We start from the raw sequence: 15294 nt of genomic DNA, 5'->3' as shown, positions 1-15294 counted from the left end.
CCTAAACAAAGACCTAGCACACATGGGCCAAATAGACATCAATAGGACACCACACCCCCAAAACACTGAGAACACATTCTCCTCAAGTGCACATTCATTATTCTATAAGATAGACCATGTACTGGGATACAAGACAAACATCAATAAAAACACAAAGATCAAAATCATGTCAACCATCTTCTCTGGCCATAAAGGCATCAAACTATGAAAGAAAGCAAGGAGCACCCCACCCCATTACATGGAGAACGAAGAACATGCTACTGAAAGACCACTGGATCAATGAACACATGAAAGGAGACATTAAGAAATACAGAGACAAGTGACAAAGAGTACTCAACTTTCCAGAGTATATGGGACACAGCAAAATCAGTAACAAGAGGAAAGCATATATAGCAATACATATTCACATCAAAAAACAAGGAAGAATCCAAAGAAACAACCTAATTTTTCATCTCAAAGAACTAGAAAAAGAACATCAAAAAGACCCAAAAACCAGTAGGAGAAAGAAAACAATGCAAGTTCAAGTAAAAATAAATTAAGTAGAAATGAAAAATATAATCCAAAAGATCAATGAATCCAAAAGCTGGTCCTTTGAAAAAATAAACAAAATAGAAAAACCTCTAGCAAGGTTCACAATGAAAATAAGAGAGAAAACTCAGATAAATAGAATCACAAATAAAAGAGGAGAAATTACAACAGACACAGCAGAAATCCATAGGATAACCAGAGATTACAACAAACAGTTATAGGCAAACAAGTTCAACAATCTAGATGAGATGGAAAAAATTCTTAAAATTATGTAACCATCCAAGGCTGAATAAAGAAGAGATAGAAAACTAAACAACTCAATTACAAGTAGTGATATCGAACCAATAATCAAATCCCTCCCCCAAAACAAAAGCTTACCTCACACCAGTAAGAATGGCCCATATTTTAAAAAACTAACAAAAACAAATGTTGGCAAGGATGAGCATATAAAGAAACCCTCTTACACTGCTGGTGGGAATGTAAACCGGTCCAGCCATTATACAAAGCCCTGTGGAAGATCCTCAAATTACTAAAAAGGGATCTACCATATGACCCAGCAATTCCACTCCTAGGAATCTACCCAAAGAACATAAAAACATTAAATCAAAAAATAATTGCATGCCTATGTTCATTGCAGCACTATTTACAATAGCTAAAATATGAAAACAACCTAAATAACCAAAACACTGACTGGAACAAGATTTGGTATAAATACACAATGTAATGCACCTCAGCAATCAAAAAAGATAAACATATGCCATTTGAAACAGCATGGATGAAACTGAAAGGGATTATGATCAGTGAAATATGTCAGAAAGAAAAAGAAAAATGTCAGATGGTTTCACTTATAGGAGAGCATAAGGAAATCATACAATGAATTGGAGGGTGGGAGACAGAACTAGCAGTCAAGCTATAAATTGGAGACATTCATCAGGGAGTGAGAGGGAAAGGGATCAAAACATGAGGGAAGAGCATGAGAGTCTATGGTGACGGATGTCTTGGTGGTGGAATTTTATGAAGACAACACCTGAGAGGAGAAATTAATAATTGTATAAAAATGAACAATGATGTAAAAAATATAAATAAATTAAAAGATTGGAGATACAAGAGGAATAAAAAATGAGAGTGACAAACACCTCAGGAGGTAAGAACAAAGAAGATATTACTAAAATACAGAACAATGTGGCATCCTTTAAAAAGAGTAGAGGCTTTTTTGTTTTGATGAATTTCAATTTCTAATACCTTTTCTTTTCTCAGTTGTGCTTAGTGTTATATTAAAGAAGCCTTTGCCTAACTCAAGGTGACAAAGAATACTCCTATATTTTATAGTTTTAGATTTTAAAAAATTATTGTTTTGATCAATTGCAACTTCTTTTATATTTTATATTATATAAGATAATATTATATAATATTATATGATATTCTTTTATAATATCTAATATTATATATTATTTATATATACACACACATATTACATCATTCTTCATTTTGTACATTTTTTCATCTCGGTGGCAAACCCCATGGACCAATTCTACTCTGTGCCATCACCATAGTCCTGTGTGCTCCTCCTGCCCTAGTTTTGATACTATTCCCTCTCCACCCCCTGTAGAATGTATCTGGTTTGTAGTAGTTGATTTTCATTTTTACTCTATTACAATTTTTTTTCTGATCCCTTACACTCCTGCTATGACTAAACCATCAGGTATTATTCTTTTTCTTTCTGGCTTATTTCACTAAGCATGATCTCTTCCAGCTCCATCCATGTTGCCACAAATAACATGAATTTATTTTTTTGATTGCTGAGTAATATTCCTTCATGGATATGTACCACATCTTGATCCAGTCATCTATTTTTGGGCACTTGGATTGATTCTACATCTTATTGTAAATAGTGCAGCAATAAACATAGGGGTACAGTTGTCCTTTTGAATTAATTTTTTTATGTCCTTTGAGTAGATACTTAGGTGTGGGGCTGCTGGGTCATACAGAAGCTCCATTTTTAGCAGTTTAAAAACCCTCCAAACAGATTTCCATAGTGATTGTATCAGATTGCATTCCCACCAGCAGTGTAGGACAGTTCCTTCCTCTCCACATCCTCACCAACATTTGTTGTTGCTAGTTTTTCTTTTTTTTTTTTTTAATATTTATTTATTTATTCATACAGAACCAGAGTACAGGCCAGAGGTGCAGGGCGGTGAGAGGATTCACCAGAGACAGAGTGGGGAGTAGAACAGGCAGATCTACGAAGTACACTGCTGAGGGGAGCAGCGGGCGGGTCAGGAGAGGTCTGCCACGCCACGTGGTCAACCCTGGGGCAGTTGGGAATTGAACTCGTGCTGCAGTGGCTTTAGCTTCTTAGTGCTGTGCTTTAACCCGCTGCGCTACCAGGGAGGGCCTAGTTTTTCTTTTAATATGTGCCCTTCTCACTGGTGTGAGATGGTATCTCACTGTGGTTTTGAATACTGTGGTATTTCCCTTATTACAAGTGATGTTGAATATTTTTTTCATAGACCTGTTGACTGTCTGCATTTCCTCTTTGGAAGAATATCTTAGTAGTTCTTCTGCCCATTCTTTGATGGGGTTGTTCACTTTATTTTTGTTGAAATTCATCAGCTCTTTGTTTATCTATTGATCAGTCATTTATCAATAGCACTGTGTGCAAAAATTGTCTCCCAGTGGGTGTCTCTTTGTTTTATGTAATGTCTCTTTTGCTGTACAGAAACTCTTTAATTTGATGTAGCCCCAATTGTTTATCCTTTCTTTAACTGTCCTTGCTTTGGGTTATGTATCTTCAAAGATGTTAATAAGGTATATGTCATACAGTGTTTCACCAATATTTTCTTCTAGACACTTTATGATTTCAGATCTTATTTCTAGTTCTTTAATCTATTTCAAGTTGGTTTTTGTGTATGGTGGAGGTAGTAATCTAGCTTCTTCTTCTTCTTCTTTTTTTTTTTTTTGCATATTGCAGCCCAGTTTTCCCAGCACCATTTGTTGAACAAACTTTCTTTGTTACATTATATATTCTTTGCTCCTTTGTCAAGGATTAGCTATCGATAAAACTGTGGGTTTATATCTGGGTTTTCTAATCGAATCCATTGGTCTGTATGTCTGTGCTTGTTCCAGTACCATGCAGTTTTGATTATTATGGCTTTGAAGTATATTTTGCAGTCTGGGAGTGTGATACTTCCATTCTCTTATGTTTTTGTCAGGAGAGTTTTGGCTATTCGAGGATTTTTGTGATTCCATATGAGTCTCATAAACATTTGTTCTATTTCTTTGAAGAATGCCATTGAGACTTTTATTGGAATAGTGTTACATCTTTAAATCACTTTTGGTAGGATGGTGATTTTAACAATGTTAATTCTTCCAATCCATGAATAGGTGAAGTCTTCCCATTTCTTTGTATCTTCTTGTATTTCTTTTAAAAGTGTTTTATAATTTTCTTTGTATAATTTGTAAAAAAGGGGTCTTTTACCACTTTTGTGGTTTATTAACAAGTATTTGATTTATTTTCTGTTTCAAGTATAAAGGGAATGGCTTTTTTGATTTCTACTTCTGATTGGTTGTTTGTGTATAGGAAAGCTATTGACTTGTGTGTTGATTTTATATTTTGCTGCTTTACTAAGGTGGTTCATTGTTTTGATTAGATTTTCTATGGAGTTTTTAGGGTTTTCCATGTAAATTATCATATTGTCTCCAAATAATGATAGTTTTACTTCTTTCCCTGTTTGGATTCCTTGTATATATATTTCCTCTCTTACTGTTCTGCCTAGGACTTCCAAAATTATGTTGAAAAGCAGTGGCAATAGTGAATATCCTTGTCTTTTTTCTGATGTTAAAGGAAAGGCTTTCAACTTTTCTCCATTGAAGATAATATTGGTTTGGGTATGTCATATATGGCTTTTATCATGTTGAGGTATGTTCCTTCTATTCTGAGTATTTCAAGGGTCTTCATCATAAATCAATGACAAACTTTGTTGAATGCCTTCTCTGCATTTATTGATATGACTATCTGGTTTTTATTTTTCTTTTTGCTGATGTGATGGATTGCTTATTTGATTTTTGGATGTTGAACCATTCTTGTGCCCCTGGAATAAATCCCACTTGATCATGGTATATTATTCTTTAGATACATTGTTGGATTCTGTTGGCTAAGATTTTATTAAGGATTTTTACATCAGTATCCATTAGGGAGATTCCTCTGAAATTTTATTTTTTTGTTTTGTCTTTGTTAGGTTTTGGTTTTAGTGTAATGTTGGCTTCATATAATGTACTTGGTAGTATCCTTTCCAATTTTTTTGAATGAGTTTATGTAGAACAGGCAATAGTTCATTTCTGAATGTTTGGTAAACTTCATTTGTAAATCCATCTGGTCCTGGGCTCCTGTTCTTGGGTGGGTTTTAATTTTTGCTTTAATTTTGTTGCTTGTAATTGGCCCATTTAGTTGTTTTATTTCTTCTGTATCTACCTTTTGGATGGTTGTAAAGTTGTAGGAATTTGTCCATCTCTTCTAGATTGTTGAACTTGTTTGCAAATAATTGTTCATCATATTTTCTGATTATTCTTTTGATTTCTGCCATGTCTGTTGTGATCTATCCCTTTTCATTTGTGATCCTATTTACTTGTGCTTTCTCCTGTTTCTTCTTTCTGAGACTGCTAAAATTTTGTCTATTTTGTTTACTTTTCAAAGAACCAACTTTTGGTTTCATTATATTTTTGGTTTTTTTCCTTAGCTTCTATTTCATTGATTTCTGTTGTGACTTTTATTATATCCTTTCTTCTGCTGGACTTTGAGGCTTTTTTTTTTTTTTTACGATTTATTTTTTTTTTCATACAGAACTGGGGTACAGGCCAGAGATGTGGAGGGTGAGAGGATTCACCAGAGACAGAGTGGGGAGCATAACAGGCAGATTAACGAAGCACACTGTTGAGGAGAGCAGAGGCGGGTCAGGAGAGGTCTGCCACACCATGTGGCTCTCCTCCCAGGCAGGCGGGGATCGAACTCATGCAGAAGTGGCTTAAGCTTCTTAGTGCTGTGCTTTAACCCACTGCACCACCAGGGAGGGCCTGAGGCTTTTTTTTTTTAATGTGAATTTGTATTGCTATATATTTTCCCCTTAAAACTGCTTTTAATGAGTCCCATAGGTTTGGAGAGTCGTGTCCTCATTGTTCTCAAGGTATTTTTTAATTTCTTCTTTGATCTTCTCATTGATCCAATGGTCCTCCAGTAGTGTGGATTTCAATCTCCCATTTCAAGGAACTATAAAAAGGAAAACAAAGAAAATCAAAAGCCAGTAGAAAAAAAAGAAAATAAAAATTAGAGCATAAATACATGAAAGATAGACTTTTATTTTCAACATATAAATGAAAATAAATGCTGGTTTTCTCAGGGGGGTAATCAACAAAATAGATAAATATTTCGCTAGGCTCATTAAGAGAACAAAGGAGAAAACTCAAATATACACAATCAGAAATAAAATAGGGTAAATGACAACCGATACCACAGAAATCAGAGAATAATAAGAAATTACTATGACTTTCTATGCACCAAAATGTTCAATAATCTAGAATTATAAAACCATATGAGAATGAATAGGGAAGAAATAGAACACTGTAATAACCAATCACAAGCAAGAAAGTAGAAACAAATATTAAAAGTGTCCAAAAACAAAAACCCAGAACAAGATGGTTTCAGAAATGAGTTCTATCAGCACTCAACTGAACTAAATCCTATCCTGCTCAAACTCTTCCAAGAATTTGAGAAATACAGAATACTCCCAAACATATTTTGTGAGGTGAACACTACTCTATTACCAAAACCAAACAAATAAAACACAAAAAATAAAACTATATACCAATTTCCCTCATAAGCACAGCTGCAAAAATCCTCAATAAAATGGGAAAATGAATGCAACAATGTATTAAAAGTATTATATCCCATGACCAAGTGGGATTTATACCAGTGACACAAAGATAGTCATCATCTTAAAATCAATCAGTATAATTCACCAATCAACAATGATTTTTTAAAAAAAAAAAAACTATCATATCAAGAGATGCCAAGAAAGAATTTGATAAGATGTAGCATCAGCTTATGATGAAAACTCTCAAAACATTGGAATTTTCAGATAAATGGAATTTATCTGAACATAATAAAAGCCATATATGACAAACCCACACTAGCATCATTCTCAGTGGTGAAAAACTGAAATCATTTCCACTAATACCTGGTACAAGACAAGGGTGTCCCCTCTCACCACCACTATTCAACATAGTTTAGAAGTTCTAGCTAGAGCAATTAGTCAAGATGTAAAAGTAATTTATATTTGGGAAAGATGAAGTAACACTATCACGATCTGCTGATAACAGGATAATATACATAGGGAACCACATAGATGCCACTGAAAACTAAAGCAACAATTCAGCTTAGTAAAGTGACAGATTATACTATCAATACACAAAAATCGCATTCCTATATACAAATAATGAGTTTAAAAAGAAAGGTTATTTTAAATTTTATATTAGTTTATTTTTACATATTTTTGTGCATTTTCCCATCTCAGTTGCAATCCTTTGGGCTTCCCATCACCAAATCACCCATGTGCCATCACCATAGTCCCGTGCACTTCCCTCCCCACACTGTTTGTGATCCCATTCCCCACTCCACCCCCACAAAAGGTCTCTGGTATATAGCTGTTCATTATTATCATTATTTTCTCGCCTGTTCCATTATATTCCTGCTATGAGAGAAACCATCCGGTATTTTTCAAGAAAGATGTTTTTAAATGATCTCATTTACAATTACAACCAAAAAATTAAATATCTAGAAGTAAGTCTAAGAAAGGAGGTAAAGAACAGCCATGAGACTTTTAAAACAAAAAAGAAGAAGAAAACACAAAGAAAAGGAAAGATGCTCCCTGCTCATCAATTAGAAAAATCAACATTGTCAAAATGGCCATCCTTTTTAAAGCAATATACCGTTTCAATATACTCACACACATTTTTCAAAGGCCTGGAACACTTCTGAAATTCACATGGAATCATGCAATCCTGAAAAAAAAAAAAAGAGAGAGAGAGAGAAAAATGGAGATATTATATTTACAGACTTCAAATTATATTATAAAACCATAATTTAAAAACACAACACCCTGATGCTAGAGCAGAAACAGATACACAAACCAATTGAATAGAATTGAGAGCCCATAAATAAATTCCCACATATATGGAGAGTTAATCTATGACAAAGGAACTTACACTGGAATAAGGATAACATCTTCAGTAAATGGTGCTGGGAAAATTGGATAACCGGATGCAAGAGAATGAAACTAGAACACTATCACACAATACACAGAAATCAATTCAAAATGGATAAAATATTTGGATGTAAGACCTGGAAGACCTGAAACCATAGAACACATAGTAGAAAGCATAAGCAAAGTACTTCAAGTCATTAACATTTATGTCTTTAAAGATTCCTCCCCAAGAGCAAGAAAAGTAAAGGAAAACATAAACAGGGACTGGGGCCCTCCCTGCTGGTGCAACAGATTAAAGTGCAGCACTATGAAGCTATACGCAGTCACTGCAGTGAGAGTTCAATCCTTGGCAAGGGAGCTCACCCACATGGCGCAGCAGACCTCTCCTGATCTGCCTACTGCTCCCCCTCAGAAGTTTATTTCAGTCTTTCTGCCTATTCTGCTCCCCAGTCTGTCACGGGTGGTCCCTCTCACCCCAAAACCTCTGGTCTGTACCCTAGTTCTTGTATGCATAAATTAGTAAATATTTAAAAAAACAACTGGGACTACATCAAATTAAAAACTTCTGCACAGAAAAAAGAAATGGCAACTAAAATGAAAATACAGCCTAATAAATGGGAGGGAATATTTGCACTGACATAGAAGATCTACCAAGAATTCATACAACTCTACACAAAGAAAACAAAGAATTTATTTGAAAAATGTCAAACAAATTAAACAGACACTTCTCCAAAGAAGACATGCACACTACAAACAGGCCCGTGAAGAAATGTTCATTGTCATGGAAATGCAAATCAAGACCACAGTGAGTTATGATCTCACACATAGGAAGAAAAGCCCAAATCAAAAAGACCAGAAACAAGTGGTAGCAAATGAAGTGGAGAAGCGGCCTCTCCACAGCTGGTGGGAATTCAGACTGATTTAGCCCCTATGGAATTCAGTATAAAGTTGTCTCAAAACATTAAGAGTGGACTGGGGTGGACAGAGTGCACTGGAATGTGGTGATGGCACATAGGTGAATTGGTGGTGGGAAGCCCATGGAGATTACAACTGAGAAGAAAAAACGGACAGAATGAAGAACAATGTAAAAAATAAAATATATAATAATAAAAGGATGGAAAACAATCCTACAAGCAAATGGACCAAAAAAGAAGGCAAGAACAGTTATATATGACAAAATAGACCTCAAACTAAAAAAGGTTAAAAGAGACACAAGGCACATTGTGATTAAAGGGACAATACAACAAGAAGACATAACACTCATCAATGTACACACACCAAATGAAGGAGCATCAAAATGTATCAGGACACTACTGTCATCTATGAAAACATGTACCAGATGTAGTTAGATGTGTTTCCTGTAGACAGCAGAATGTTTGTTCTGTTTTTTAATCCATCCTGCAACTCTGTGTCTTTTTATTTATGGGTTTAAGCCATTTACATTTAGAGATAATATTGATATACTGGCATCTATATTTGCCAATTTTTGTCCTTTTGTGCTTTTATTCCTTGTTTTGAACTGTTCTTGTTCATTCTTCTGTTGGCTTTGGTTTGAGGACATCTTGCAGTATATTTTGGAGTGGGGGGTGTAGTCATGACAAAATTGTGGAGTTTCTGTTTGTCTGAAAATGTCCTTATTCTTTCTTCGTAGAGGAAGGAATCTTCACAGGATAAAGAATTCTTTGTTGGTATTTGATGCTTTGGAGTTTGTTGAGTATGTCCCTCGACTCTCTGCTTACCTGTAGTGTTTCTTTGGAGAAGTCTGGTGTCAGCCTGATTGGTTTTCCTTTATAGGTTACCTGTTTCTTCCCTCTTGTATTGTTACTTTTTCCTTGTCTTGTATTCTCGGTAACTTTACTATTTTGTGTCTTGCTTTATTTCTCCTTTCATCATGGTAGTTTGTTCTTCACACTTCTTGTATGTCTATTTTCATCTCCTTCTTCATATTAGGGAAGTTCTTTTAAATTGTCTCTGTGAATATTTTCCCGATTTCTTGGCCTTTCTCCACACCATCTGGGAGACCTATAACTCTGATATTTCCTTTCCTCATGGTCAGATAGCTCTCGGTGTGTTTCTTCATTCCTTTTCCTTTTTACTTCTATTTCTTTTTCTGTTTTGATTATCTTTATTTCTGTGTTTTTGAGGGTGCAGATTCATTCTTCCATTTCATCTATTATGTTTCCATTGCTTTCCCCAGCATTCTTTACTTCTCCAGTAGTCTTTTAATCTCCCACATTCCTTTTATTTCTTTTTTTAAGAAATTGTTTTTATTCTTCAGTTCATTGATTATTTGTCTCATATCATTTTTTGCTTTTCATCTTTCTGTTGTTTATCATAATGAGTCTAAATAATCTATCTGGCAGGCTGAGCAATTCTTCTATATCTTTGCTGGTTTCTGGTGACTGGTCTTATTTTGTGGTGAATTTTCTGCCTGTGGGTTTGCTTGGATATTTGTGTTTTTCCTTCTCCCTGTCATTTGTTTCCAAATGTTTTCTATGCATTGAGACACTGTGTTGTCAGTATTGGCCAGCATTTCTTCTGGTGCTCCTTCTGGTGTGGCCAAGGGCTGGTATTCAGACTGGGTGAGAGACAAATGCACTGATCCTCCACAGGGGTGATGATGCTGTGAGTATGGTGTTGAGCTCGAACACCATATCTGGTGGCTCCCTCCATCTGCGTTTCCACTGTTGTGGGGGGTGGGCCTTGATATTTCTAGCTTGTGATTGTGATTGGGGTATGCATGTTCTTGTTGTTAGTGGTGGTCCCTCTGTTGCCTGCTTTCACTAGAAGGCTTTGCTCTCCTTTTGGCAGTGGTCTCACCCCTGGCCTGGTCTCCAGTTTGGATGAGGTTCTGTGCATTAGTAGTGGTGGCTCTGCCACTTTCCAACTTTTTTGTGTGACCAGGTGCTGTGCGCTGCCCATTACTGCAGAGGAGCCCTGCCTGTTTCAGTGAGCGCCAGCCACACCCTGCCGCCCTTTCTGTACTGGCCAGGAGCTCAGTGCAGGCTGGCAGCCCCGCCCAGCCCCCAAGGTCCGGGGGTGCAAAAGCCAAGTTTCCCTGTTCAGGGCAAAGCCTAGCCTGTTTCAGAGCCTGCAGCCACACCCTGCCTCTCTTCCAGCTAATGGCCAGGAGTTGAGTGCAGGCTGTCACGCCCTGCCCAGCACCCAAATTCCTTTGCTTCTCCTGGGGTTTTCAGGTGTTTCAGTTTTCCCTGTTGCTTTCTATTTTTTTTTTCTTCTCCTTTTCTTTCCTTGCTTAAAGTGTTCTGGGGTTGTAGATGGGAGGAGGGTGGTCAGGTTCCTGGCCCATATCTTCCTCCTGTTCTTCTTCTGTTGCTTTCACTTTTCTCCTGTTTCCCCTGAGTTGCCAATCCTGTTCATATCGTCTGAGTTTTAGCTGGAGTTTCCTGTAGCTTCTCCCCTATTTACTATGTCCAGTAGAGAACTTAACCCAGGACTCTTTGCAATCTTCTTGGTCTCAAAATATTTTACTTGTCAACAAAACCTTCGGTTAACTTTCTCTACTCTCTAGAAGGCTCAGGGTGTCCATGCATGTGCAGCTTTCCCAAACAATAATGTTGTCTGGAGTACACTGGCCAGCACTCAAGGTTTTTCTGGACTAATGTTACAGTGACGGTTGGGTCCAAAGCACTAGTCAGGGTTTGGGCCTAGCTGTGCACACTTTTCCACTGGTCTGTTGTGGGAGGGGTACCTTATCTCCACTCCCCACGGGCTTCCTGGAGATCCTGGAGGTACTCTTTCCTTCTGGGGTGTGGTGTGCTCATATCCCCTGGGCTGCAGCTGCAGCAGTTGGTGGTCTTCACTGAGGGCCACCCCCCCCCCAGAGCTCAGGGGTGGGGGGCAGGCCCTAGCTGCAGGCACTTTTGCTGTCCTCTAAGGGGAGGTTTACCTTTTCTCTACTCACTAGAAGCCCGAGGGTGTCTGTGTGCGTGCTGCTTTCCCACAGTGTTTGTGGTCTGCCTGGAGTGAGGCTGTAGTGATGTGTGGGTCCAAAAGCCCAGTCAGGGGCTGGCCGAGTTGTGCACCATTTTCCGCTTATCTCTTGATGGAGTTTACTTTATCTACGCTCCCCACAGACTTCCTGAAGATCCTGGAGGCACTCTCTCCCTCTGGGATGTGGTGTACCCACGTCCCCTGGGCTATGGCTACAGCAGTTGTTGGTCTTCACTGAGGCCCCCCCCCAGCTCGTCCTTATTAATTTTTTAAGCTACTATGAATGGATTGTTTTCTTGATTTATTTCTCTTCTAGTTTATTATTTCTATATAGGAACCTAACAGTCCAAACAACTTTTGTATGTTGATTTTATACTTTGTCACTTTTATCCACTGATTTATTGTTTCTAATGGTTTTTTAGTAGTATTTAGGTCTTTCCATGTATGTTATTGTTATTTGCAAATATTGCTAATTTTACTTCTTTTTCAATATGGATTATTTTAAATCTTTCTTTTCCTTAATTTTCTGGCTAGGACCTCCAATACTATGTTGAACAGTAGTGGTAAGCATGGACATCCTTGTTGTTTTCCTGGTCTTAGAAAAAGAACTTTCAGTTCTCACCATTTTATCTGATGCTAGCTGTGGTTTGGCACTTATGTCCTTTATTTTGTTGGGGTATTTTTCTTCCATCCCTATCTTACTAGTAGTTTTTATCATAATGCTTTATATGCCTGATGATCATATCTAGTGATATGATCATCATTCTTGGCTTTCCTTTTGTTAATCTGGTGTATTATATTCATTGACTCACATATGTTGAGAAATCTTTGCATCCCTGAAATAAATACCACCTAGTCAGTATATATATATCGCTTTAGAGGTATTGCTAACTTTGATTTGTTAACATTTTCTTGAGGATTTTCACATCTATGTTTATCAGGAATATTGGCCTGTAGTTTTCTTTTTTTGTCTGTTTTTGGTATCAGCATAATGTTGACCTCATAAAATGTGTTTGGGAGCTTTCCTTCATAAATTTTTTCAAGGAATTTGATGATAGGTATTATATCCTCTTTGAAGGTCTGATAGAGCTCACTAGCACAACCATCTTATCTCCAGCATTTTTTTTTTTAAAAAGATTTATTTATTTGTACATACAGAACTGGGGTACAGGCCAGAGGCTCAGGGGCGGCAAGAGGCTTCACCAGAGACAGAGTTGGGAGCAGAACAGGCAGATTGACGAAGTACACTGCTGAGGGGAGCAGCGGGCGGGTCAGGAGAGGTCTGCCACGCCATGTGGTCACCTCCGGGGCAGGCGGGAATCGAACTCATGTAGAAGTGGTTTTAGCTTCTTAATGCTGTGCTTTAACCCACTGCGCCACCAGGAAGGGCCATCTCCAGCATTTTTAAAAAAGACTTTTTGATTACTGCTTCAATTTCTTTGCATATAATTGGCCTGTTCAGCTTTTCTATTTGTTCCAGAATCAGTCTTGGGAGATTGTATGTTTCTAGAAACTTGTATATTTACCAGATTGTCCACTTTGTTAACATAAAGATATTCATAGTTATCTCCTCTGGTTTTCTGAAGTGTCTGTTGTTATTTTTACTCTTTCATTTCTGGTTCTATTAGTTAGAGTTTTCTCTTACTTAGTGAGTTTAACTGAAAGTTTTTCCTCATTTGGTCGTCTTTTTCTATTTCCTTCATATTTAATGTTAGGACATTTATTTGAGATATTTCATGTTTCCTGATTTAGGCTTGAATTGCTAGATACTTTATTTTTAGTACTGTTTGTGCTGTGTTTACAGGTTCTTGTAAATGGTGTCTTCATTTTAATTTGTCTCCAGGTATTGTTATTTCCAATTTTAATTTTTTGTCTGATATCCTTTTTAACCTAACAGTCATTCAGCTGTGTATTTTTCAGTCTCTACATAAGAGAGGTTTTTCTGGCCTTTTTGTGGTTGATTTTTAGTTTCACACCATTGTGATCAGATGAAATACTTGATATGATTGCAATCTTCATGAATTATTGATACTTGCTTTGTGATCCAACATGTAATCTATCATGGAGAATGTTCCATGTGCATTTAAGAAGAATGTGTACTCAGCTTTTTTTTTGTCATGTAGAGTCCCATAAATGTTTAATAGTTCCATATGGTCCAATTTTTCATTTAACGCTATTGTTTCCTTATTAAGTTACTATCTGGTTGATTGATACATTGAGGTAAGTGTGATATTGAAGTCCCTAACACTGTTGTTTTAGCCAATATCTGCTTTAATGTTTATTAGAGAGAAAGAGAAAGAGAGCGAGAAAAATGAAGGTGCCATTTTATTGGTGCATGTGTATTGATGACTGTTACGACTTCCTGATATATTAATCCCTTAATCATTATACAATGTGCATCCCTGTCTCTTGATACTTCATTAATGGGAAGTTTATTTTGTCTGACATAACTATGGAGGTTACTGTTGTTTTGGGGGGTTTCTCATTTGCTTGTTAGATTATTTTCCAACCATTTAATTTAAGCCTTTATCTTTGAGCACTTACTTTGATCTATTACTTTGGAGTTCAGATAGGACTTCTGGCAGAAAGTTGGGGTGTTCTCTGATCCTACCAGCTACTCATAGCCTTCTGATGCATGTTCAGTCCATTTACATTTATTGATATGTGGGGATTTGTTACTGTCAATTTTGTGTTTAGTCTTCTGGTTCTATTAGCATCTCATTTTTGTGGCTTTTCTTCACTTTGATTTAGATAGGAGTGCTCCTTTCAACATTTCCAGCAGTGGAGATCTAGTGTATGCAAACTCCTTTCCTTTATTTTTTCCTTGAATAAATTCTCTGTTCCTCTCTGTCTTCCCCTTCTGGAATATCTATAAATTGTAAAGAAGCTCCAGAAAATATAGAGCTGCAGTACTTTCTGGTGAACTTAATTTGAAGATGTTCTCCAAACAATTGACAAAGTTAAAGTTAATTCCAAATATAAATTTCCAGTGTGAAAATAGTATTTTTCAACATTTTATTAAGATTTTCTCAAATATACAAAAATTATAAGAATTATACAATGAATACTCACATATCCATCATCATCCATCCATTAATACATGATTAATATTTCATCATATTTATCTGATCACATATCTATCCATCAACCCATATTATTCTTAATGCATTTCAAAATAAGTTAGATATTAATATACTTCATGTCTAATTGCTGTCTTATGCATAACAACAATGAGTTCAATACATGTGTTCAAGTCCCTTCCTTTCAGAATCCTACTGAAATAACTAATGAACTATTAAAATATGGCAATGTCTACATGATTTAACAATGAATAAATCAACAGGCAGTGAGTGACCTACAATTCAGCTTAACAAAGGTAGGAGCTTATCTAAGAAGCAAGAGGGCTATTTCCTAGAACTTGGGAAATGTCCAAGTGAATAGCACTAACTAGGAGCATAATCAGGCCACAAGACAGATGTCAGGGAGACCATTGAAGGACTGTGGTAATTGTTCCATCATGACACTTATGAACCAACTTGCTGAATTCTGACCCAAA

Source organism: Condylura cristata, unplaced genomic scaffold, assembly GCF_000260355.1.
Source record: "Condylura cristata isolate star-nosed mole 26May11 unplaced genomic scaffold, ConCri1.0 scaffold00053, whole genome shotgun sequence".
Lineage (NCBI taxonomy): Eukaryota > Metazoa > Chordata > Mammalia > Eulipotyphla > Talpidae > Condylura > Condylura cristata.
Note: the sequence above shows the minus strand (reverse complement) of the source record.